Raw genomic sequence first — 27,846 nt, 5'->3', positions numbered from 1 at the left:
AGACACCACCTTATTGCATCATGGCTGTCCCATTAGTGGTACTTTCACTTTATTTATTATTCCTAATACCTGGCATAATGTCTGACATATAGTAGACACGATGTATTTTTTGAGGGAAGGAATGAAAGTAGTGGCATTTATAAATATTTTAAATGCTGTTGAATATTTTAGGAGGTGGCATGTCTAGTATGTATGCGTAGACACCACCACTTTTCTTACCTGTGCTTGTGGCAGGTAATCTGTCACCACTCCCCTCCACTGGGCTAGCTTTCTGTTTCTGGTCTACTGGTCTACTTTCCTGGCAAGTGACAGGAAACTTATTTGCCCTTTCTAATCTAGCAGAGCTTTAGACATGTCGGGTCAACTCTTTATGCGTTAGTATGCATACCAGTAAGATGCTGCGAGTAATCAGATGGTAAGAGAAGATATTCTCTCATAAGGATAAAGTAGAAAATATTGAAAAATTAGTAAAGATTATCCAAGTATAAGATTGCATAGCTATGTTGAATGTGTTTTGGTATAATAAATACTCATTTTATGATCAGCTACTCTCATATGGAGACTAAACCCTAACATCTTTATACATATAAGTATACATTTTAATTACAGGCTTACCATATCTGTACATGAGCCTTACAAGGACTCTATTTTTCTTTCAGAATTAAGTTGACCTCTTGTTTTTGTATTTACTAGATGTATAGTTTTTATTTTGCTAGCGAAGAATACATTTCAAGTAGATAAAATGTCAAGAAGACGCTAGTTTTTTATTTAGTTTACTGTCATTCTGTGGCAGTTCTTTACAAAGTGTACCCATGTATCACCTGTATCAGAAACAGGTGAAGGTGGTTAAATTGCAGGTTCCTGCCCCTGCAACTTACCGAATCAGACTTTTTGAGGCTTGGAAATCTGCATTTTAAATAAGCTCTTTACATTTTGAATAAGCTCCAGAAGCTTGAGAACCACTCCCTTATAATACCTAGTATATTGTGGGTCATTGGTAAATTCTGAACAGGATTTATAAAAGATGACTCATTCACTGACCTTTTCAGTCTCACCTGGGCATAACAACATCAGGACAGATACCAATGCCAACGCTGTACAATGAAAGGCAGAGATGTTGATTGTGGCTTAGGTCGAAAAGAGTCAGGGACCTTATTCATCCAGAGCACAGAAGATCAACAAGGGGCATTGTTCACAGAAGCTTAAACACACTGGTCCTCTGGGAACAATGGCCCTTTGACTACAGCTGACGTGGGCAGAAGGAACCAGGCAAGGTTCTGGTCTCCTCAGTGACGAGTGAGGGCCAGTCCTGCAGTGAAGAGCGGGGGGTGCTTCTGGCTTAATTTTCTTGAGCAGCTCAGCAGGGCCGGGCTGGCAGGGCCCTTTTCTTTCACCAAGACTCTCACTGTTTTCCAGTCCTTAATGGATACCCAGGATGCAAGGAGAACACGTTCCCTGAACAGGAAGGCAGAAACAACAGCATTTTTAAAAGTTGGCGTTGCCAAGTGTGTAGGATGTGCTTTACTCGCATTAGCTTGTATAATCAGCTTAAAACGGGAATTCCAGGATGTCTATGATAAAGCATTTCACGACAAATTTTAACTCTGGACTGGACTCCTGAGAGAGGTTACAGGTCTCCGTCTCTCATTTACATCAAAGCTTGCTCTGTGCCGTCAGCCTTCTTTGATCTCCTTTGATCCTTTAGGGTACTTACGGCTTGCACTGCACAATTCCATATTCAGATTAATATTTTTTTCTGTTATTTCCTGAATGTTTATTCCATCTCACCAAGTAGAAACAGGGATGGTGTTGCACTCACCTATTACTCCCCCTTGCCCTGTTGTTTAGAAATCCGAGGGGGCATTTGTGGTTGTCACGATGATGAGGGGTATGTATGTTAACATTTAACGTCCTGAGGGTATGGGGTAGTAAATGCCCCTCAGTCCTTGGGACAGTCCCACCTAACAGAGACTTGCCTTGTCCAGAATGCTAATGGCACCCCCATGAGAAACGCTGGACTTCTTTGTGTTTGTCTGCATCTTGTCCGTTGTTTTCTTGAGAATAGTCCTGGCATATATATTTAAAATATATTGAATCTGTGTGACTTAATAGATATAGTATTAGCTTAATTATGTGCTGGGTAAATAAATAAGTAATTGAAGCCATCTTCCTGGGTGGCAGTTGTGCTCTGACAGTGAAGCTATTGCTCTTCTTGGATTTGTCTTTGCCGCTTCACCCTTCCTGATGCTGTGATGTAGATGAGACTTATGACCAGAAAGTAGTCCTGAGCTGCTGCTGTTTCACTCAGGAGATACTCTGATGTTAACAAACACTGCTGCATGTTGCCCCACTGACATCCTGGTCTCACAAAGATAAACAGAGAGATGCTAAGTAAATTAAATGTTACATCATGAGAGGAGTGGGGGCAGAGAACCCAATGTTTTATCACTGACACCATCCCAGGTGAGCCTTTTCATGAGAATAGTGTCTCACAGAATATATCCTGAGAAATGCTGCTGTGTCAACATCCTTAACAGTAAGAGGGCTTGAGATTTGCAGGCACTTGTTGTGAGCTCCCAAACTTTCTGAAATTACTTGGCCTGTGGTTTAGAAAGTTACTGTGGTGAGAAAAGAAGATTTGAATTATGTATTAGATAAGGTCAGTACAGGGTCCTGGAATATTTGGTGATTCATATCAATTATTCAGTTAGAAATCTCAGAAATGACAGAGGGATAAAAATTTAGGACCACACAAGGATGAACAGACAGGAGGACTTGAGATCTTATTTTAAAGGACTCAAAGGTTATGCTAAGCCAGATAGCTTATTGAACTAAGAATGTCCAGTAGACTGGAATTTGGAATTTGTGTCTCTTGAAAACCAGAAAATAATTAGACTAACAGTAAAGGCGACAGGAACAGACTGGGAAAATTCAGCCAACTGGAGGCTGAGAGAAATGCAAATGGAAATGATCCAGAGGGCTGTTTTCCCTGCAAGGCCTCCTGTGATTGAGAAACAATGTGTTGATCCTTTGACTCAGTGAGCCTACTTATAGGAGTAATTTCTAATAAATGATAAGAGCTTTATTCAGAGAATGCTTTTGAGCATTGTTTGAAAATAAACATTGGAGGTATAAACATTGGAAGATGGTTATGGGGATGGGGAGTATGACATAGGGAATGTAATCAGTGATATCGTAATGGCCATGTGTAGAGCCAGACGGGTGACAGAGTAATTGGGGAAAGGGGGGATCATTTCATAAACTACATAAATGTCTAACCAATGTACTGTATACCTGAAACTAATAATAAAAAAATAAATGTGGGAAGCAACCCAGATGCCCCCCATCGTGTACCCATGACGGAGATGTTGATATTGACATGGGACAAAATGGATGAAAAATAGGCTATAAGAGAATATATAAAGTTAACATTTTAATAAAGAAACTATGTAATATGGGGTAGGGGAAAACTTGGAAAGGCATCAATCAAGATATTTTCATGGATTATCTTTACGTGGTAGAATTTGAAGTATCCGGAATTTTTTCTTAGGGCTTTAACACTGCTAATGTTTAATATAAACATATATAATTAGTTTTGTAATTAAAACAAAGTTTAACACAGTACATAAAAATATGATCTAATGTGGTAAAAGGTGCTTGTCAACTTTTTATCCAAATATTTCAATATTTATTCCTTTTTAAACCCAAATATTCCTGGTAGTTTGAAGGAGCTGTTAGTTAATCTGTTAGCACAGAGGAAATGAGGGTTCTGGTTACAAGGAATAAATGTAGGTGGGATGGGGAGGTGCTGAGTCAATTAAAGGGTGGAAAAGGATATCAATATAGTTAAGAGAAAAGGATGAAAACTAAGTCTGATACAGTACTACTAAGAACATGCTTTGAAATTCTGCCTGGGAAATTTCCTACTGAAACATCACACACTCATGTCTCTTGAGTGCTTAAGGAGCACCTGCTAAGCTTGGGCTTGGTTCCCTTGCCCCAAAAGTGGCTGAATCAGAGCTGTAAATGCATGTCAAGTGTTAGAGCTGACTTTCAGAAGAGTCAAGTTTCCAGGGGAAGGCCCTGTGGATGGTAGGCTTGTAATTCTCCAAGACAAGGCCACAGGGCTATATCAATGAATCAGCTCATTAAGAATTTAGGTTTTATTTTAAGAAATACTTTGCAACAGCGTTTTTCAGAATATACTCTGTGGGAAACTATTCTTATGAGAAAGCTCATGGGGAAAACAAAAAGGCAGTGGAGGGGGATGGGGAGTGGGAGGAGAATAAGTTTGTAAAAGGAAATAGGTCAGCATGTCCACCAGCCCCTATGCCGCTAGTCACATCTCACAGTTAGTATATGAAGGTTCCAGAAGTTTCTTAGTAATGAAAAAGAACCACTTGGAATACAAGGTTAAGGGAATTTATCATGTTAAACAGTTATACAAAGTGAGGCACTTTCCCCAAACAAATAGAAGAGCTTGTTACTATTAAGAAAAGTAAAAACTGAGAAAAGACACCTTAGGCACAAATAAGTAGACTGTATATGTGCCTTTCAAAATATGAAATAAAACATGAGAACACTTTAGGATTGCGCCCCTCCTTCTGGTTAGGTGGTGATAATGGGGTCTTCAGTGGTAAGTGACAGAGCAGTTATAGGTGAGGGAGCTGACATGTCAACTGCCTGCTCCAGCCAAATGAAACCATCGTTTCTCAGTAGTGAAATAGTTGTTGACATTTCTGAAAACCTTTTATTTCGGTTATTTCTGAAAAGACCACATTCAAATGGTTTTTCCTGGAAGGTCTTGTTTTGGGGACCAACCTCTCTGTGACACTTTCCCATCCAATGTATGTTTTTAGACATCTAGTACTTTTAAACTTGAATAAACAAAAGGTATTTATTTATACATTATCAGTACCTTCCCTGAGGTACACTTTAATATTATGCTCATAGCATTTATTTAGAAAAAATGTAAGAAACCACTTGATAATGCTTTTACACGTATTGAAAAAAGACGACTGTTTCTCAGTACTTAAAGGGAAAAAAACTTTACATTCTTCCTTTGAGCAGAATTAGGTGGCCTGCCCCATTTCCCTTTTTGCTATCAGAACTTTAGAAATCATTTCATGTTCAAGCACGGCAACAGCATACCTGGAAAGTCAACTTCTCTATTCATTTTATGACTTTATATTTGTGACTGTTTTCCAAGTGCGTGTGTCTTTTACTGCATGTTGCCGTTGCCTTAAATCTCTCTCAAAGATGAATAGCCCTTAAATAATTTAATAAAACAAACTGCTAGCGATGGTGTCATGATTTTAGATAAATCATTCATTGGCTTGTATCTTCAAGGTTTTTGGACAGAATATTACATACAATTTTAATCAGCTATAAAGAAGGCCAGGGCTTTTGGATAAAATACTAGGACCAAAAAGTTCTGATACAGCTTAAATACTCGAGTTGGACATGTGTGTGTGTTAGCAGCCAGTATTACGGTGTGCCTGATCATTAACGGAAGAACTTTTTTAACTAGCATACATTAAAGCAATGCTCAGTTTTTCATGGATATAGATGGACTGTGCTGCTTTTTTGCTTTAAAGAAAATAATGAGGATTGGACAAGAAAATTGCAAAGGTCCTTTCTCACAATGTGGGATTGAAATGTGCAGCAAAGTTAGTCATTCCCTCCTCTGTACCCTCCTGCACTTGGTTCTACGTTGCCGAAAACATTATTTGTATTGCATTGTAATTATTTGTTTACGGCTTGCGTCTCTATTAAACTATAGTTGGCCCAGCCTTGTTCTTCTTTGTGTCAGCCGTATCTAGCACAATGCTAGCAGTGAGTTTTTTTGCATATATGATTCATATTTCTGAAATAGCAGATTAGGAGGCATATTTTAGTCCAGTAAATATTTCAAAATATTGGCAAATATTTTGAATAGTCAAAAGGGGTTGGGAGGCATTTTCGCCCCCAAAGTGTAATATGTGTTAATTCCTGTATATCTGTATTCTCCCGTAATCTCACATTTCTCTGTTAGGTTCCAGAGAGCATTTTGGTGCTGAGGCCTGCTGAAATGGGATAAGTAATATTTCCTCAGGCAGCTCTTCACACATTTCTCCTCTGCATTTCTAGATTGTGCCTAGTGTGAACATACACCCTTATTTATTGAAGGCCTACAGTACACCCAGACCTATATTGTCCTGAGGATACAGTGGTGATCAATAGCATGGGATGGAGGTCATATTCTGAACTATTAGAGGCAGACGCAAGTCTTACACAGTGAATGTTCTTGCTACCTCCTTTTCTTCTTGATGGTGGGCGAAACATAGAAAACCATAAATACAAAAGTTTGAGAGTCATTTGTGATAAAGATGTTCTGCTATAAGCAAAATTAGGAAAGGATATTTTCATTTATGTTTTCCTTCTCTGCTCTCACCCCGAACACTTATTTTGTGTTATGCCATTGATGTTACTTCCTTTTCACCAGTGGGCCAACTCTAGAATCCAATTTGTTGTATTGGAAATCTAGTCACTTTCAGATAACGATGGCTATTTGTAAATTACTCCTCTCTGAGAGTGCTGCCAAGGGACATTATGACTAAACTAGGTGATAGAATGAAATTTGTGCTAGTATGTCACTTTGATGGGTGATATACTGTGACCTTTCAGTGATTTGGGCTTCTTTAAAGCACATCTCAGAGATGAGGGATGGATTGCATCGAATGTTGCTCAATAAAATTCTGATAGGTGCCAAGGAAATGCTTTGTGGACCCTGAGATTATGTCCCTGCTTGCTTCACTGGTGAGTCAGTTTTAAGCATCAGTCTCTGCTGCCTATTGTAGTGTGACAGGGAGCCCATCACTTAACCCTGAGAGGCTCAGAACCCTCATCTATAAAACTGGAAATGTTTGATGAACCTGAGTGGTTTTGAAAATTGAATAACATCTGTGAAGTGCCTGTTATAGGACTAACAAAAGAGTAGGCTCTCTACACAACAGCTACTCTTATCTCTTAAAATAGAAGACTCTTTTTATTGTTAAGTATTTTGAAACACAGGTTTATACTACTTTTCGAGTTATAGTTCATATTTACTGATATTTTAGCGAGTCCACAATGATTTTTAAATTCTATAGATCACATTCTTTTTGGTCTATAGATCAGTATTGTTTACTTGTTGATATTTTCCCATGTGGCTTAGAATTGAGTTTTGAAGTGAAACTGCAGCATTTATTTGTTCGTTTGTTTGTTTATTCATTTATTTAATTTATTTACATCGTCCTTAGTGCCAGGTACTGGAACTAAGTAAGCTATTTACATAAATTATCTCATTTAGTTCTTACAATGAGGACATTGAAGCACAGAAAAAGGTCAAACAATTTCTTCAAGGCCAAATTGGAGGACCTGTGATTTAAACCCAGACATGTCTGACCTCGAAGCCCAGGTTCTTAGCCCTCCTCTTTCTCTCAGCATGTGTTAAATCACTGAGAAGATGGCCCTTCAGAGTGGCAGACACAGTGTTTTGTGGATGACTTTCAGTCTGGTTTGATATTGTGTACTGAAACACATTGTCCTTTAGTTAAAGGACTTGTGCTCTCTGTTAGGTATAAAGATCGCACACGTTTCCCAAGACACCGTGTGGTATTTATGTCCCTGATGGGCCCTTATCATAGTCTCTCCTTGCTCTAGTTCTTAGTGGTCAAGTTTTGGGGGCAGCGGTATATCAAGTGGTGAAAAGCCCAAGACTGAAATCAGACAGCTTGGGGTTGAATCCCATCTCTGCAATTACAAGCTATGTAACCTAGAGCAAGTTAGTTATCCTCTGTGCATCAGTTTTCTCATCTGTAAATCAAGGATAATAAATAGCGCTTACTTTAAAGTGTCGTGAGGATTAAAAGAGTACATACACACACATGTACATGGTGCTTAGGGTGCTTAGAACAGGGTCTGGCACATAGTATTTCACAAATGTTTGTGGTTAGCGATATGATGATGATGATGTTCTCTGAGCATAGCTATGTCAATTTTATCTTCGTATTCCATACAGGGCCCACCCCAGATGATCGGTGCTCCATTAAAATCTCTTAAGGGGGTAGATGGATATGGATGGGCTGAATGGTTGAACGTATGACCAGTTCTTTTTCAACTGGAAGTTATATTTGTCTTATTGACATAACTCTCAATTTTGGCTTTAATTGAATCAGAGACTGAATAACTAGAAAAATTTGTCAAAATTAATTTGTCATTAATAATAGCTGGCATTTGTTAAGTACTTACTATGTGATAGGAACAGGCTAAATATTATATGATTAACTTGATGAATCCTTCTAAGAGTCTCATGAAGCAGGTATTATCCCATTTTATAGATAGTAAGTTTCATATGCATTAGCTTTATGCCTATAGTTAGAAGACTGGACTTTAAAATAGGAGACTGGGCATGAATCCCACAGTATTGCAGAACTGGGCTTCCTTCTCAAGTCTCCCTGTGTGACCTTTAGCCTATTGGTAGAATACTCAATAAACAGTGTTATCTATTCTTACTGAAACTTCCTTGAGGCAGAATCATGAATACCAACACTACCCTAATACCCAGCTGGGAGCTCTGCATAGTAGTAATATAGCAATCATGTCATGCGTTTATAAACTACATGTTCTTTAGTTAAACATTCTTGCTTTTGGAGAAGTCTTCATATCATTAGCTAAAATTCTGACACTTTAGGTTAAAACTGTTTTCTCTGTTCTATCTTGGTAGAAATGGAAAAACATTGCCCGTTGTTCTTAGCAGGGTTGTGTGTAAAGTGATGTTAAGTGGTGGAGTCCGCCTTGTTTTTGCTTCCCTAGGTTAAGCCTTCCCTGTGAGTTTCACACCTTGAGTTAGGTTTCACAGATCTTTATATATCTACTTTGGATCCTTTTCCTTTTTTTTTTGTTTTCCCCAAATTTTTCCTAGAAATGTAGAACCCAGCATTGATCACTTTGATCCTGGCCGATATTTATTATGACATGAAGTTGTATGTCCTCTTTCACGGTCAGTCAAGGTCTGCCATGTGGAAAAGGGGTAACCTGTGTGAGGTGATGTGCTGTACTGAAATATTCATCTTCTTTGACTTACTCTTCCCGAGACTATTAGTGTAGCATTTGTAAGGCAATTCCTTTTCATGCCTCCTTCTTCAGCTTCCCAACTCCACAATCTGTGGTCAGAAATGAGCATATTAGATCAATGACATACGGGGCCCAGTTGGAGTACAACAGGATTTTTGCCTATTCACTAATCCTCACTTATTCAATTTGTGTAGGAAGTAGCATGGTACCCTTAGAAGAGGATTGATTGTATTGGTTGTATGATATATGAATTTATTGAAAATGGAATTGATTTAATGATATAAATATTCCAGGTTCTCCCCTCTGAGAGATTCTTTTAATCTTTGATCTAGTACACCTGTTATTTTTTTTTTATTCCCTGTAAGAACATTCTTCCCCGTTTTCCATAGTACTTTTAAACATTTTTTGCTTGAGCCATGCGTATATTCCTGGATTCTTAGAAATTGCTGGTCACCCCATCTGGTGAAATATTTTGGTCTTTATTGTAACTACCTTAGTTGATATTAGTTTATGAGTATCTTTATAATATCTTCTGAAGAATTTTGATGATTTTTTCGCATCTTATTTTCACCCTTTTAGTGTTGTTATGGGGTGACCATTTGTTGCCATTCTGGGCCTTTACCTGGAAACAGTAGTCATACTGTTAATTTTTCATTAAATGTGTTTAGTGCTGTTCTTGGAGAAACTGTCAGCTCTTTGACTCCTCCAGTCACCAGCTGCGTGACACTGTGAAACTGCCGAGCTTCTCTGCTTGTTTGTTCATCTGTAGAGTGGGCTCGTAACAGCACCTACTGTACAGAGGCCAGGTGAGAGCACTCAATGAGAAAATGCGTGTTAAGTGCTTAGAACATCATAAGTTCTCAGTAATTATTATTCATTATAAAGATGAGCACAGGTGTGTGAGAATACTAAGGTTGGGGCACTAACCCAGCTTTGAATGGTGACCATGAAATATTCCCCAGAGATTGTCAGGCTTCAGAGAGTTAATTAGTGAAGAGAAGAGGCAGTGTTTCATGAAGCCAAATGGCTTTAAGGTTTTTACTGCTGATGGAGCAGAAAGTGTCAGGAGATGAATGGAAAGGTGAGCAAGGAGCAGATCATGAAGGGCTTGTTTTATCAAGCCCAGAAGTTCTGACTCTATTTCTGAGAAATGGGGGACCACAGAAGTTGTGTTTAATTAGTGCTGGATACATGCTGATGTTAGGAAACAGTTCAACAAGGTCCACGTGGAGACACTGAGACCTGTGAGAAGACTGATCTAAGAGCCCCTATAAGATTGGGAGTGCCTGGGCAGAGAAGACAACAGACAGACACTGTGTTTACTTCACATTTCTGCTTGGGACTCTGAAATGCTACATCTGTGTGTGTGCGCATGTGCGTGCTGTGGTCACAAAGCTAGCCTGTGCAGAGAAGGACCTATTCTCCATTTTCCTGTGATTGCAAAATTCTTTTTTTTCATAGAATGTGATGAAAAATGCATTCTTGTTTGTCAGTTTCCTTTTGATTAACTTGGTGTCTGGGGTTGCAAGTTTCTTTTTTGACTGTTTGTTTTGTTTGTTTTTTGTTTTTTGTTTTTTGCTAATTATTTTCTCACCAGTGGTTAGAAGTAGAAATGGAAAGACACCAGAAAATGATTTATATGAAAAAGAGTCCTCTACCCACCCCAAAGTTCCTGTACATAAACAAGAAAAATGAAGACTAGCAGTTAACTATCATTTCTTTGGATAGACTATATAGTGTTTCGTTATACCATTTGAAGGAAGAGTTGTAGAAATTAATATAGATATGTGTCAGAGGGATAGCCAACTGGCTGTCCAAAGTGAGTATCAGCTTTGTGGAAGGAAACAAGATATTTTCCTGTCATTTTGTTTGGAATTGACTGACTGCTAGAGATCATTTCTCTTGTCACAGTGCTGCAATAAACATAAACATACATTTCTAAGAAACAAATTGTTAAGAGAGTTTCTTTGAAATGTTTTAAGTAAAGAGACTATTATATGCTCAAAGCATTTGATTCTTAACCCCTCGAATAGAGCAGTCCCCCATGTTCCTTAACATAACTAATGTTGAAGGCATACAGAGGAAAAGAGCTGTCTGCTGCTGGACTTGTCCTCTGGTGGTAAACTACAAAACTGGGGAATATACTAGGCAGTTGTTAGCCACTGGATGGCAAACAGCCAGGACCAGTGATCCTTGAGAGAAGAAACTCCCATGAGGTAAGACCCACGTTGGCACTGGAGTTCTGCTCGAGCACTTTTTCTCTTTTGTGCTGGGAGGGTAGCCCTGGCGAGCAGGATGGTGTCATGGAGGTCAGGGATGCACAGAGGCTAGAATTTGTATGGCAGGGTACCAGCTAAATCTGACAGTTTGAGCACCAAAATAATTAAGTCCAGCGATGAATTATAAACCATTGAAAAAGCAGGACTTCATATATCCACATTCATCATAAGTAGATAAACAGATGAACAACTAATTCAATGCTGAGTCATGACTGACAACGTAGAGGGGATGCAGGAGTTGGAATAGTCAGCATTTTGTAACCATTTTAATACAATTTAAATCAGGCAACGATCACCAATGGATGGGGGAAATTTTGCTGAGGGATATTTTTTATGGTCTTAAAGTAGCTCCCCACAGATTACTTATTAGTTGGAAAATTATTATTTTTCCATTGGAGAAATTAGACAAAGCCTTGGCTGGACAATTAAAATTAATTTTGCCACGGAGGGCCGGATGGACTTTATATCCTTTCAGATGTAACCCCTGGAGAAAAAAACATCACCTCTGGAGTTTCCTGACTTCTAATGCATGACCTGAATTGAATCATGAAGAAATGTCAGACAAGTCAAAAGGAAATGTTTTATTCATTTAAAAAAGGGGAGGACTATATTTTCCTAAAAGTGTCAGTGTCATAAAGGACAAAGGAAACCCAGGTGTTCCAGATTAATTGCAGTTAAATGCGATACCTGACCCTTAACTGGATCCTGAGTTAGAGGAAAAGAAATTTCTGGGTTAATTGAGAATGGCAGCAGAAAATAATTGTATCAGTATTAAGTCTACTAATATCGAAAACATTATGGCTATGTAAGAGTATCCCTATCTTAAGATATAAGTTATGAAGTATTTAGAAGTAAAGAGCATGATGTATGGAGCTTATCTCCACCTGGCTCAGAAGAAAAAATGTAGAGTGAATGTGTGTGTAGAGAGAGAGAGGATGATTAAGTATATGGGTTAAATGTTATAAGTAGGTGAATCTGGGTAAAGGATACGTAGTATTCTTTGTACTATTATTATTCTGTAACTTTTCTGTAGGCTTGAAGTTATTTCCAAGTTGAAAAAAAAAAAAAAAGCCCAGCAGTTGTAGTTATGACTTAAGGTGAAAAGGAGATTATATGAAAAAGATCCTGCATTTCTTAACTGTCTTTGTGTGGATTTTCTATCCTTTGGGTTCTTTCTGGTAAATAAACATTTAATCCTATGACAGTGTCTATGTCACTCAGTAAGCCAAACCATTTCTATATCTCTTGGCTAAGAACGTATATTTAGTGCGAGAAGAAATAATAAGACTGCTTTTCATGTTGAACCGTCATATCATTTCGTGCCATACAAGAGTTTGGAATGAGGAGGCATAGAGGTGGTTCTAATTCCTCCTTTGGTACTTGCTGGCTGAATGGTCATGGGGAAGTTGGCTAACCTTTGGGAAGTTTGGCTGCTGCATTTAAAAATAATATTTTCCTATTCTTAATATGGTTCGAATGAGAAAGTACATGTGAAAGCTCTTTGTAAATAGTAATGATTTGTCGTACAAACATTAAATTACCATAAATGCCTTAGAAAAATGCCTTAGACTAAGGTAGAAATTTTCCTTAACACAAATGGCCCTTTTTTCATTTAAATGTCAAGATGATTCTGAAAGAACGTCTCTTTCCTCAGCAGATCCTTTGGTTCCTTCTGGTTGCCCCCTTTCTCATTTCCTGACTTTATTGTTCCAGGCAAAGCTTCAGTGACCAAAGGAGTTGTGGATTTCCTGAATTTCAAGAACAGTGAAGTAGGAGCATAGACGGAGGCGTATGAAAGACAACACGTAAGTCAAACTCGGCATTTTCTCCATTCCCAAACTTCTCATAGATCTGAAGTTCCTCGGAATAGCTCCTGCTCTGCTCTGAGACTGCGTGTGAGGCTCTGATGGGTGGAGAGATCTTCGAGGGCCTTGAGGTGTCCCAGGTCAAAATCAACCAAGGAAAGGCCAGTATGGTTTGGGAAAAGAAGGGAAAAGGATCGAAGAAGCCAGCTTCCTCATGAGAGGAGGGAGGCAACGTGGGCCAGGGTGGTAGAAATGCTTAAAACAAAGGGCACAGGAGATGATGTCTACCCGAGTCGCTGAAATGACAGAAAAGGGTGCTGCTGGATTTGAAGTCACATAAACCAGGACATTTAAAAGTTTAACATTTAAATTTGACATTTAAAAGGACAAAGGGCCACATAAATGAAAATCTCTATCTCACTAAGTCATTTTTCATCTTTAACCAAAACTATTAATAATAATTTAATGTTTACAGAAGAAATTATTAGGAAAGATTCTAGGGAGGACTGAGAGAGTCATCTGGGGCCAGGCCTTTCCTTTAATCTGGAATTGGTTTTGATTGAGGCCCTTTATTCTGGAAGGTTGTAGTTACCAGGTCTGCCCTCTTCTCTGGAGTTGAAAAATTTTGGCCAGTGTTGCTCAGAGTGTCAGTCTGAGTTGAGATGAAGAGCTTACTCTAAAACATAGACCAGTAAATGTCTTCCTTCATGGAGGAAGTGTTGTGCCAAAGGTAAAAATCAGATGAACTAGTGTTCATAGTGTTGTAATTAATTTCCATTCTGGCACATAATTGCTACGTGTATGTATGTAGATAGATATATTTGATAAGAATGGTACATTGCATGAAGTGTTCCACAACATGCATTTTTTTTTTCACTCAGTTATGTTCTTAAAGTTCACTTGTTGCATGCTATGGTGGCAAATTAATTTTTAATGTTAAACAAAATTCTGTTGTGAAAATCTGTATTACAGTTTATCTGTTGCTTCACTTCCAACATTTGGTATTTTCTTGTCAGTCTAGTGGATATAAAATAGCATATCGTCGTGGTCTTAATTTGCATTATCCTGATGAATAGTAAGATTGAGCATCTTTCTTTTTAGCATCTTTATGACTTTAATGTGAACAATTTTTCAGTCTTTTCTTGTATGGGTAATGCAGTTTTGTTTATTTCTGGTTTTGTTTTTTAAAATATAATCTAACATCTCTCTTTTAACTGTGTATTTAGTCGTTTTTATTGCTAATCTTTTTTTTTTTTTCATTTGGATTGAAGTTTTTGTTGATTTGTGTTCTCATCCAGTTTTTTTCTCTACTGGTTTGGAAATTATACGTTCTATTTCTATTTTTCTAATGATTGCTCTGAAAGTACACTGTGCACACTTAACCATTTTGAAGTCAATCAGTAGTTAAAAAAAATTATTTATCTGTAATCTAATTATAGTATAGCTGAAGGGTCCTTCAAATATCTAGTTCACCACAATCCCTAAATTAGTAGTGCCGAAGAGATATTTTAAAATCAGTTTTTTTCTGTAAAAGCAAGCGCTTTATCAATTTTGTTAAACCTTTTAAACTTTACATGATAAATTACTTTATTTCACCTAAGGATAGGAAAATATTGAAGTAGTGATTTCTTTGAAAACTAACTCAGCCACATCTGTACTTTTGCACTTTTTGCCTGTTTTTTCTTCTTCTTCTTCTTCTTTTTTTTTTTTTAGTTAATCTCTTGAATATTTACTTTCTTGGAAGTTGGAATCACTGCTTTTGGAATAACTTATAACAGTGTTCTTACTCAGCATCCTTTTCTTATGCCTCCCAATGCATTTTCTTTTAAAGTGTCATTTTCTTTCTATCTGGAACACTAGATATAAAAGTTGCAGTTGTGAGGAAGAAAGGCATCTGCAGGCATAGATCCACAACTGAAACAGCAAAAATTTACTGTTTGCTGTTGTGAATTAGAGGCATCATCTCTGTAAGCTCCCTGTCCTTTCATTCTATATCCCATTCGTAGGCATAGAAAACAGCATGAAATTTTTGGTAAATAAAATGTTAAATTGACTTTGGCACATGAAAAAATTCTGATTTCAAAATGGTTGTCAACTGAGGTTGCTGATTTCATGGTGTATTCATTCTGCAGGGGAATAATCACCTGTAGGCAACCATACCTTTTTAGAGGCTACACAGATCCGACAGACAGATAGGTGTGGATTAGGACTTTATGATGAAAGTGATGTGTTAGGCATGTTTCTAATCTGCAAAATCTTTATGCTTTGTAGGTTACAGGTAGCATTCTTATAATACTAGTGTAATCATAGCAAAGGCAGGTGCTGAAAACATTCCTAGGAAATACTGAGCTCTGCGGCTCAGTTCTCTGAGGGACTGCCCGTTTTTGAACCCATACTTTCACTTGGAAAATATAAATATCAGGTAATTCTGTGTTTTTTTTTCTCTCTTGGATTGAAAGTTCTAGCGAGTACTTTCTAACTCTGTGTCCTCATATTCCTGAATTACTGTTGGCTGTCAGTTCAGGCACTACTGCTGGTTTTTGGTTTGGTTGGCTGAGCACTCCGGAAGCTGTGCCTGGAGAAGTGAGAAAGAGATGAAGTAGAACTGGAGAAACTTACCAGTAATGACCAGTGCTTCCCAAGGAAACCCCGCCCAGCCTTCTGGGCGCCTTGTTCACAAGTGCACACATCTTAGGGGTAGTGAGAGGGATCTTAACTGCCACTGTTCCCAGTTCGGTTGGCCTGGGCCTGGCAGTTCATTTGATAGAGCAGTAACTGGGTATTCGAGCCTTCCATTTTTCCTCTTTTACTGTAAATATGTGTCTCTTAGAAAGTTATGATTCGGATTATTAACATGATTTTAACAGAGTTGACTTGAGTGCAGTTTCTTTGCTGCTATAAAATTCTAGCTCTGGTCATGTCAAAATGATGCAGAGAGACAACCCAAGAATGCAGTCCTACAGATGTCCTTTTCAGTTAGGGTGTTAAAAATTGGGGCTTGACAGTCATTGTCAAGACAAGTGACCATAAATCTGAGTTTGGTTACCAGACCCTATTGTGTGACTCAGAGCAGCGCTTTGCTGCGCATGGCTCCCCATGTCTTGTGGGCATTAGTCCTAATCACGCTCCTTTAGGTGGAGAATTGTCGCTCGTCTCTCTCTGACTTGCCCCTGGAACACTTGGTCATTCGTAACATTTTTCTTCTTTATCACACAAGGAAATGAATTTGTATATTTCGAAATAAGGTTTTGAAAAGTAAGATTATTTTAAACACCTTCTCTAACTTGTTCTCCATCCTGCTCACCAAATTCACTTCCGCCTGCTTGTTGTCATATGCTTTATTTGATGTCTGAAAAATGCCCACAGAATAATTTTTATTTGACTTTGTCTCAGTCAGGGTGTTTGGGGTTTGGCAGCAAGGCATAGAGGGAGCCATTCCAGGTTCATTAATGGCCAGATGACCTGGCTTCAAGTTGAAGTTTTAGTCACAGTATACATGACTTTGGCTAAGAACTTAGCTTTTCTGAGTTTTTTTTTTTTTCCCATTGAATAACTACCTTAATCTCTTCATATGGTAGAACAGTGGTTCTCTGAAAAATTACTGGGGCCCCAAAGAGCTTTACTTATATAGGTTATAACTAGCATTTTGCAGTAGGCAGAGAAAAGGCCCCAGATTCCCAGAACTTGTCAATATGTTTCTTTCTCTGGCAAAAGAGACTGCAGATGTGATTATATCAAGGACCTTGAGATGGGGAGATTATCTTAGATTATCCAAGAGGGTTGAGTGTAATTAAAAGGGTCCTAATAAGAGGGCGGCAAGGGTCTCAGAGTTGGAGAAAGAATTTCGAGGATTACCATTGTTGGAAGGGAGACCTTGAGCCGAGAAGTACAGGCAGCCTGTGGTAGCTGGAAAAGGCAGGGGACATAGTCTGCTCTCACCCCAGGAGGAACCTTAGTCCTTCCAACACCTTCATTTTAGCCCTGTGAGACCTATTTTTAGACTTCTGACCTCCAGAACTATGATATAATTCAGGTTAAGCCACCATATTTGTAGTAATTTGTTACAGCAGCAATAGGAAAGTAATGCAAACAATTTCTGTGTTAGAAATTAAAAGAAATTTAAAATATATATAATTCATTAAAAAATAATAAAATATCACTTAGCATAGATTACATTTGAGGGGAAAATAACTATTTCCCAACTATTAGTGAGACTACCACTGCTATACGATTTTATAAATCTCTTTTATATCTGGCTTAATAGAAGATAAATAGATCCTCAAATTGGCTTCTGCATTCAGTCTATTGTGGCATCATGTGTCATGGAGCCTCTGAAAAATTTCCTATATACTCATGAGAGTGTGAGCATTAAAAACAAATACCATCTTAGTATTATTATGAGAATAGTTTGGCTTCATGCACTACCTAAAAGGGTGTTGGGGATTCCCAGATGTCCCCAAACCCCACTTCGAGAACTTCTGGGCTAGAACATAGCCACCTGGCCACACCTAGCTGAAAAAGAGTCTGAGAATTACAGTACTTATTCTGGGTGCCAGTTTAAAAAGTTGGGGTTCTGTTATTAAAGAAGAAAGGGAGAATGGATATTACAGTACATTTAGCAATCTCAAGTGCTTATCATATCAAAGTTTGATACCATACCATGGTAAGTAGATAATTACCAAAATGTTGGTTTCTCTTCTTCTTGTCATTATATTAGCTAGAGAAAATAGGCATTTTGCTTAGACTGCATCATTTAGAAATACCTGTAACAGAACACAGTGGCCTGTAGGCAGAGGCATAATTGCAGTGAATTGCATTTTTTGCATTTGTAGATAATTATATAAATATCTTTTGTTTACTGCTCACTCATATCTTGATATCTAGTTTGGGTCTTTTGAACTTAACATATGCTTCCTTTTCCTTGGGTAGGAGGAAAGTTGGAATTGAAATGAGATTTCAGACTCAGCTTTGATTCATAGTTATTTTTCATGGGTTCGAAAATACAAAGGGCGTGACATTTTCCTGGCAGCATCCTGTCACTGAAGAATAACCCCATTCCAGTTTCAAATGTGAAGCAGCGGTTAGGAATATTTGCATTATGTAGCTTATATTTTTGCAAAATGTATATAAATAAAACAGTTTGGGCTTAAGTGGCTTAATTTTGAGGTTTATATAAATAATACTGATCATTAATTGAAGACTTTGTGTTCAATGCAGTTTTAGTGCTATCCTTTTCTTTAAATCAATTATTGTAATACTTTGGGTGAGGGAGGTCTTGAATATTCTAACATACTGTATATAGTATTGAACTATTATTTCAGCCTCCGAGGTGGGAGAAGACTTTGTGTCTTTCACACCTTAGATTGTCCGTTTCCTAAGTGAACTGATTGGGAAGGAGAGTTTGGGTTTGGGATGGGAGGTGGGGGTGAAGAAGAAGCAAAGAAGATAATTTTAGAGCCTTGAACACTAAAATTGTAGGGAGAAGGTGTACTTGTTTGGGAGTCACACCTAGTGGGTATTTTGGGGACCAGAGGATTGAACTCGTGTCTGATGACCTTTATGAACTGGAGGTGAAAGGGACAGTTTTACTCACTTTTCTCATGTTGTCAGAGGCCACTGAACACCACCTTGCATATACCACTTTCTGTTTTATCTTGTAATGTCCTGTTACCAAGAAGCAGAGTCCTTCTCAGGTGAAACCTTGTTTTAAATAGAGAGTGGATTGGATCAAATATGGCAGTATAGGAGGACTCTGAATTCACCTCCTCCCATGGACACACTGAATATACACTTACATACAGAGCCATTCCTCCTGAGGAAGAACTGGGGGCTGATTGAACAGTTTTTGCACAGCAGACCAAAGAGGGACCACATAGAGAAGGGTAGGAGAGGAGACATGGTAACCATGGGAATCCCACCCTGAGGAAGCATATGAAAGGATGCTCAAAATCACTAATCATTGGGGTAGTGCAAACCAAAACCACAATGAGGTGTAACCTCACACTTGTCAGAATGGCTGTTATCAAAAAGTCAATAAGTAACAAGTGTTGTTGAGGATCTGGAGTAAAAGGAACCCTCATGCACTGTTGATGGAATTGTAAATTGGTGCAGCTACTATGGAAAACATTTTGAAAGTTCCTCAAATAATTAAAAATGGAACTGTCATACGATCCAGCAATTCCATTTCTGGGTATTCATGTGAAGCAAATGAAAACACTAATTCAGAAAGATACATGCACCCCTGTGTTCATTGCACCATTATTTATGGTGGCCAAGATATGGAAGCAACCTCGGCAACCATCAATAAATAAATGAATAAAGACACACACACACACACACAGACACACACAATGGAATATTACACAGCCATTAAAAAATGAAATCTTGTCATTTGTGACAACATGGATGGACCTAGAGGATATAATGCTAAATGAAATAAGTCAGACAGAGAAAGACAAATACCAAATGATTTCACTTATGTGTGGAAACCTTAAAAAAAAAATGAACAAACAAAACAGAAACATACTCATAAATACAGAGAATAATTTGATAGCTGGCAGAGGTTAGAGGGCTGGGGGAAGAGTGAAAAGGTGAAGGGAATAAGAGGTACAAACTTCTAGTTGTAAAATAAGTCACAGGGATGTAATGTACAGCATATGGAATATAGTCAACAACAACTTTTTACCATGACAGTCATTAGGCATATCGCGATGAGCACATCGTATATAAGTAGGAAATCACTATCTTGTATCCCTGAAACTAACATAATATTGTATGTCAGCTACATTTTAATAAACAGAGAGAGTGGAAGCAGTTTAGTGTAACTTGAACTTGTGGCTGCCTGCCTGTTCTTGGCACTTTGCATCTGAGCTCAGTGTTTATAGCAACTAGCATTATGAAAATAACATTTATTAGCCATATATGAGCATAATAGAAAAATTGTAAGCAAAACTGGTGGAAGGTTGTCCCTATTAGTTTTTGAATATATTTCAGATCATCACCTGGTGGCTCTTCGAGCTAGCCGTCCCTGAGATTTGCTGGGTGTTACAGGAGGGTGGCTACTGCGGTGTGTGGCTGGCAGCTGTGTGGCTGGCAACTGCGTGGCTGGCTACAGTGCCCTTGCCTCTTCTTTTCAGGTACTTTACTTCCATGTTCACATCTCACCCTGGTCTGCTGCATGATGGCAAAGGTCTAGGTGCTGGTTGGCAAAAGTCTAGGTGCTGGTTAAGAGAAAGTCGTGGTGAAAAGCCGTGTGGGGCTTTATTGCAACAGCTAGTGGTTTTGGAAACATGGGTGGCATAATTTTCTGGTATTTTCAAATAATAGCAAAGTAAGCGTTTTAAGGTTGCAAAACAATTACTGTTTCGATTTTGGAGTTTCTGCATTTACTAGTCACTAAATATAAAATATTTCTATGTGTAAGAGGCTCAACAAGAACAGTGCCAAGCGCAGCATCTTATTTTTTTCATCAGCTCTTTCATGGGCCTGGCGGCTTCCCTTGTAGCTGGCCCAGGAGGACTTTCAGGATTGTAGCCAGCCCTCACTGGCCTTCACGTAGGTCATGGCTTTGTGCACAGAGAGCCCCAGAGAATTTTGGAAGCTTGTTACAGTTTAGGAAAGATTGGGGTCTCTCTGCAAAGAGACAGAAACATGACAACAAAGTAGCTGTTTTCTGGAAGTTTTTTTTCTCCCTCTCTCATTTCCTACCATTTCTTAGCCGACTCCCTCAGCAGCTGTTGCCAGTGCTTACTTCTTTTGAACCTCTGGCCTACCCCAGCCTTGTTCTTGGCAAATGCCTTTAGAAATTAAGTGCTAGAGAGAGTGTTTGCCCCTTCTTTCCCAGCTCTCCTCCTCAAAGTATATCTGCCATTTTCCTGGCTGATATACTTTACCTTAGGGACACACACTGGCCTATATCTGCCCCCAAAATTTCTTTGACGTAAGGCCAAGATAAGCAGTCCTCTGCAGTTCCTGAGCCTTGGAGTGCCAAGCTGGTCTGAGTCTGAGCTTTATCATGTATGGATGAGTCTTGTTTCTTACTCCCTCACACCATCTCCTTCTGTCCCGCCCTCTCCTAGGTGGCCAAGCATCCTGCTGTTATATTAACTACTCTGTTGTTCACTTCTTGAAATGGACCAGCCGTCTCATGCTTCAGATTGTCATCTTTCCTATAGAGACCTATGTGCCTTGGCTCACTCCCTGCTGTGCACATTGTAATCTGATAGTCATATCTTGAATGATCACAAAAATTTACTGACCATCTATTGTGTGGTTGGTAGCTGGGGTACAGATGCCAGGAGATAAATCAGACTGTTGAGGCTACTAGTATAGAAGGGGGAGAGAAACATGAAAACAAACAGTGTTAGAGATTAATAGTAATAATTATATGTACAAGTTAGAGTGAGGACACAAGGGGAGAAGAGCAACTCTGCCCTGAAAGATGTGTGTGTGTGAGTGTGTCTGGGGGGCGGGGCGGAGGATGGCTCAGACAGGAAGAGAGAATCATGCCAGCCATCAGCCAGTGATGAGTTACTATGTCCTTCCTTAAAGGGATTTCACTGTGACTAGCCTAATGCAGATGGATACCTCTGTAACTAAAGGATCTCTTATGGGAGAATTTGACTCACTATGGCAGGTGGTTGGAAAGAAATTTTGGGGGCAGATATAGGCCAGTGTGTGTCCCTAAGGTAACTCACATGGACAATTGCCAATTATTTATATTTTTTGGGCTATGCTTTGACGTAAGGCCAAGATAAGCAGTCCTCTGCAGTTCCTGAGCCTTGGAGGGCTTCCTTGTATTCTTCTGCTTTAAGAACTTGTTGTCTATATACTTAACGCTCACTGGCTCAGATACCTGGACACTCTGTTCCTGTGGGAAGGCCACAAATACTGAGAGCCTGAGGATGAGGTCGGGTCACAGGGGCCTCCCAGTCTATACCAAATAGTGTTTTAATCTTTCAGTGCACCTTTTACTTTTCATTCATGGATAGTACTTGTCACAATTTGTAGTTGTGTATGTATGTGAATATCTCTTGCTTTATATTCTTTTAAAGGTAGGAACTACTGCTCTCCTGGTAATCATTTTATCCATACTGCTTCTATCGGGCTTGGTGTATAATATAGAAAGAATGAATAGGACAGACACCCACCCTGAAAAGTGAACTTCTCCATCAACAGTGTTTTGCACATAATAGTCTGAGGAGAGATAATGTTTAATTTGGTTAAGGAAAATGGGCAGAAAAGGTCATCATTTACCAAAGTCCTTCCAGCTGATGATGTTTGTAAAACTAGAAAGGTCTTTTCAAAATGTAACATGAAACACATGGAGCATGGAACATGATGGAACAGATCTATAGCCTGATTGTGGTAATGTTTCTATGAATCTATGCATGTGATAAAATTTTATAGAATTATATGCAAAAAAATACCCAGACATGAGTATGAGTACATATAAAAACTAATGAAATCTGAATAAGGTCTTTAGTTAATAGTATTGTACACTGTCCAGTTTCTGCTTTTGATAACTGTATTGTGGTTATATAAGATAAGGGAGATGGAGATCTGGGGTGAAGGACATCCGGGAACTCTACTATTTTCTCAACTTTGATGTGAGTCTACAATTATTTTAAAATCAAAAATTAAAACAAAAACACAGTGATATACCACTATATACCAATTACGATGACTAAAAAACAAGCACATGAAACAAAAGTGGATAATACGAAGTCCTGGCAAAGATGTAGAGCAACTAGAACTCACTTGCATTGTTGGTGGGAAGGTAAAAGGGTACAGCCACTCAGAAAACAGGTAGTTTCTTACAAAGTTAAACATATCATACAAGCCAGCAGTTCCACCCTTAGGCATTTACCTATGAGAAATGAAAACCTGTGTTCACACAGAAACCCATAGGCTATTATTTCTAAAAGCTTTATTTATAATTGCCAATAACTGGGAGAAACACACACGCCCTTGCAGCAAGTAAATAGATAAACTGATGTGTCTATCAATGGAATATTACTCTGCAGGAATAAAGAATAAACAGCAACTATTTGACTGAATCTCAAATATATTATGTTATATGAAAGAAGCCAAACTCAAAAAGCTAAATCCTGTGTGACTCAAAAGGGTACTCACTATATGATTCTATTTATATGACATTCTGGAAGAGGTAACAGTATAAGGGTCAGAAAAGAGATCAATGGTTGCCTTGGTCTGGATATGGGGAGAAGATTGATTTACAAAGGGCAGAGGGAATGTTTTAGAATGAATGAAATGTTCTATATCTTGATTTTGGAGATAGTTATATGACTGTATGTTTTGTTCAAAACTCATAGAACTGTACATTAAAAAGAAAAGGATACTGCATGTAAATTTTACCCCCGTAAATCTGACTTTAACATGAAAACAATACTTCCACCAAAACAAAACAAAACAAAACAAAACAAACCATGTGCTTGCCTTACATACCCATGAAGAATACAGTGTTTGCAGCTTGTCTATGATTGGATAAAGGTTTGTGAGGTCATTAGTTATATATGATATCTCATTCAAACATGAATTCAGCCTCTTCAGTACTTTGGCCTCTAATTGAGCGATGGAAATAACTATTACCATAGAGCTGGAGGCTCTAACATTGTTAAACAGAATGCTGCTGGGAGATCGAAACCAAAGCTTCTGGCTCTAGCTTTAGTGGATATAGCCTTTAGTAGGTGGATACTTAGTCAGATATCACTCTATCTCCTCTCCTGGCTTTTTTTGCTATTAAATGAGTCGTTCATAGAGTAGATTTGAGGTTTTGGATTGTTTTACATTTCCGTATCATAGCCGTATCAACTGGGTTGTCATTCCCTCCTACCTCTCAATGGATTATAAAATGTTCTACTGGGAAATGGACTTGTTTGATTTGATAGGAGGAGGGAGGGCTAATTTCGCACTGTAGCTAGTAGTCTAAATATAACTCACAAATGTTTATAGCAGGAATTGGAAGATTCCAAATGGAAATTTGAAGCCCTGGAGCTCTGAAGAAGTGTCTCTTGATGATCAACATCCTTTATAAATCAAAGTCAAAATTTGATTTTGAAAGACTAAACTCAGAACTGTTGGCTGTGATTTGTGGGTTTGAAGGATATAACTTCTACCTTTATGGAACAGTTATCTGGATAATGCATATGTGTGATAACAACAGTCTTTTCCCAATAAAAGACTCCTTGTTAACTTTAAAACCGGGATTTACTAGATTGGTTTGGATTTAATGCTATCCAGTGGTCATTTCAGTTGAGCAAACACTTACTAATCATTAACCACATGTCATGCCTATTATGAGGTGTTGAGTTTGCACAGGCAAATAAGCCTCAAGAACTGTTTTCAAGGAGTACACCATCCAGCAGGGCGGACCAAGCTATGTGCACCCCCCTTAAATTCAGCTACAAGGGAGACACCTAAGGAGGAAGCCCTTACCTAGGAGATGACATAAGTCGGGCCTCTACATGTAAGTAGAACATTGTCCTCTGCGGAAGAGAAAAAGCCTAGATTTCTCAGGCAGAAGAAGCTGAGTGCTATGTGAAGGCTTTTGTCGCCAGGGAATCATGACATAGAAACTGGGCAAAGAATTTCTTCCCTTCTTCCCCAACTAAATAAGAGTTCAAATAAAAGCGCTATATATATATATATATATATATATATATATATATATATATATATATATATATATATTCAGACTATCTAGGAAGATATAAAAGATATAAAATTAGAAGTAATTTACCTCCTTTTTTCCTCTGCATTAGTGTCTACTGCTGCTGTAATTAATTACCATGTTATTGTTGTGAAACAACATAAATTTATTATCTCATGCTTCTGTAGATCAGAAGCCCAGCCCGGATCGCACTGGGTTAAAATCAATGAGCTCGAGGCTTTTGGACTTTTCTGGCTTCTAGAGGTTGCCAGTGTTCTTTGGCTCATTGCCTCTTCTTTCGTCTTCTGTCTGACCATTCTTATGCAGTCAAATCCAGGATAGGGTCTTTGATTAGGTTGGGCCCATCTGGGTAATCCAGATATTCTTCTTATCTCAATATCCTTAATTTATTTAAAGAAAAAATTTTAAGGACAGTTGGTATGCAATATTATATTGGTGATACGAGTTTCAGGTGTATAATATAGAGACTCAACATTTTTATGCCTTACAATATGATTACCCCATTAAGTCTAGTAATTATCTGTCACTGTGGAAACTTATTACAATATTATTGACTATGTTCCCTTTCCTTTTTTACCCATCCCTTCCTCCCTTCTCATAACCAACCCTTTGGTGTCTGTTTCTGTGAATCTGTTTTTGTTTTGTTTTGTTTGTTTGTTTGTTTGTTTTAGATCCCACATATAAGTGAAACCATATAGTATTTATGTTTCTCTGCCTTACTTACTTCACTTAGCTGAATACCCTCTAGATCTATTTGTATTGTTGCAAATGGCAAGATTTTATTCCGTTTTATTGCTGTGTAATATTCCATTGCATATATATACACCACATCTTCAATATCCATAATTTAATCCACAAAGCCCCTTTTGCCATGTAAGATAATGTATTCACAGATTTGGGGGGTGAGGATGTGGACAAGGGGGCCATTATTTTGCCTCTCCCATCCTCCCACTGTATATATTTTTTTCTTCCCAGTAGTAAACTATTTTGACACCAATGCTTTTAATGACATGTATATTTTAATTTCTATTTAAAGTTTTTACATTTATATTTAATCGTACTGTGTAAAGTTATATATTAAAGCTATTTCTTTGTATTGGCACCCATTGAACTACCTTTTCATTTTAAGTGCTGTAATCAAATTCTAGTTAGCAGGCATTACTTTTGTCGAAGGTCACAAACAAAGCTGGAGTGACCATCACTGGACATATATCTTGACATACTTTTCCACACATGTCCTTAGGGAAAATATACCGAATTGCTAGAATTAGAATATATGTGGGTCATTAATTTCGACAGAAGAATTTGAGAATGTAATAAAAGGGAAAAGAAAAGAAATGCTTGGTACTAAAGAAAAGACATTCTTTGAAAGCATTGAAGATAGAGGCGAGCATTAATTTATGGTTTAGTATGCCATACTATGTATGATTCATTGTGTGAGAGGATGACTTCTTATCTGCTCTTTCACTGTGATACCAAGAGAGAGATCAGTTTATTGATGAGGAAAGCAGCAGCAGAAGCTTGAGTAACGTGACCCAGGTCTCAGTTCTGGGATTCCACTGGGTTATGCTGCTTACATCAGGGGTGGTGGGGACCCCTTACCGTTAAACCCTCTGCATCTCACTCCTAGAACGTGGTCAGCAAAATAGTGGATCTTTAATATGCTTAGATCATTTAGCTCTTTAAATGTTTGCTGTGCTCTTACATGCATTCTTAAAAATTCTCGCAGAATGGCTAGTTTTAAATAGAGCACTGCCATTGCACAGCACCCTCGGGGGACCCACGCATTGCCTAAAGCCTGAGGAGGCCAGTGTCTCTGGCTGAGTTGCTAGGGCTGATGGGAGTGGGGCGCGTTCACCTCCTCTGCTAGTTGTCCCAGATGGGATCTACTGTGGAAGACTGAGCGGGCCTCATCTTGTCTCAGGGCAGGCAGGGACTTACCTTGACCAGAGGAGCGAGCCTCTGGTCTGGAGCCCCTGTGAGAACAAGAGTTTTCCTGGCAGTTACCACTCTGGGGTGTTAGTGCACTGGGGTTTGAAGCTCCTGAGGATGGCATGAGGTCATTTAGGGCTGCTTCTCTGAAAGAGTTTCTAAGCACCAAGCACACATTGCTGGCTTGGTCTGGCCTGGCAGGTCCAGTGGTGGTGGTAAGTGGTATTATTATGCCAGGCTGTTGGCTGTTAGCTGGCTAATTTGGGCAGGGGGAGAGCTGGCTGGTTTCCACAGTAAATTGACTTGCATGCAGGTGATAGGATTTGCCACAGGGATCATAAAAATTAGGGTGCCCTTCAGGGTGTAGGGGAACATCCAATTGTTCAGGCCTGATTTTACTCGCTTTTATAGAAATAAGTGTCATTATGCATGCAAAATTGTGTTATCACTGCTTTAGAATGAGCAGTGTTCGATAAAGGAGTGTCAGAGCTGCCTGCTTTCTAGCCTGTTCAGCTCGGCTCTGGCTGGCCTGGGCCCAAGGCCTCTGTGTTCCTGGGTTTTTCTCTTAAAGAAGAGCTACATGGGAGTGCAGAGACAAGGCTCTGCTTGTGTGAATTCAGACCAGTGGCAGCTGCAAGAAAGGAGAATGCTAAAGTCCTTTTGCTCAACTTTAAAAGCAAGGGACCTCAATCCCTGGGCAGTGGACCAGTACCGGTCATGGCCTGTTAGGAACCAGTCCGCAAGAGCAGGAGGTGAGTGGCATGCAAGCGAGAGCCAGTGAAGCTCCATCTGTATTTGCAGCCGCTCCCCAGCCCTAGCATCACGGCCTCAGCTCCACCTCAGATCATCAGGCATTAGATTCTCATAGGAGCACCAGTCCCTGGTGCCAAAAAGGTTGGGGAATGCTGAAAGATACTTTAGGATTTTCATTAACATTGTGGTTTTTCTTAGGAAAGGTTGACTTGTGGCATTTATTTTGAGGGCTTGGGGGATCTTCTGTGAGGGGAGGTGCTGTCTGTCTATCAAAAGGATGGGCTGACAG

At 38.9% G+C, this 27,846-nt stretch overlaps 1 protein-coding gene across 1 annotated transcript in view; it reads left to right on the top strand.

The window, feature by feature from the left end:
• SGMS1 (sphingomyelin synthase 1) overlaps positions 1 to 27,846 on the top strand; it is a 256,756-nt gene that overhangs the window by 71,297 nt on the left and 157,613 nt on the right. The window contains exon 3 of the mRNA XM_016154368.2: positions 13,089 to 13,180. The gene's annotated coding sequence lies outside the window, so the exon portion shown is untranslated. The remainder of the gene's footprint in view (positions 1 to 13,088; positions 13,181 to 27,846) is intronic.

Source organism: Rousettus aegyptiacus, unplaced genomic scaffold (genome assembly GCF_014176215.1).
Source record: "Rousettus aegyptiacus isolate mRouAeg1 unplaced genomic scaffold, mRouAeg1.p scaffold_m13_p_6, whole genome shotgun sequence".
Lineage (NCBI taxonomy): Eukaryota > Metazoa > Chordata > Mammalia > Chiroptera > Pteropodidae > Rousettus > Rousettus aegyptiacus.
The sequence above is the reverse complement of the archived record's forward strand: the minus strand, read 5'-3'. Positions and strand labels throughout refer to the sequence as shown.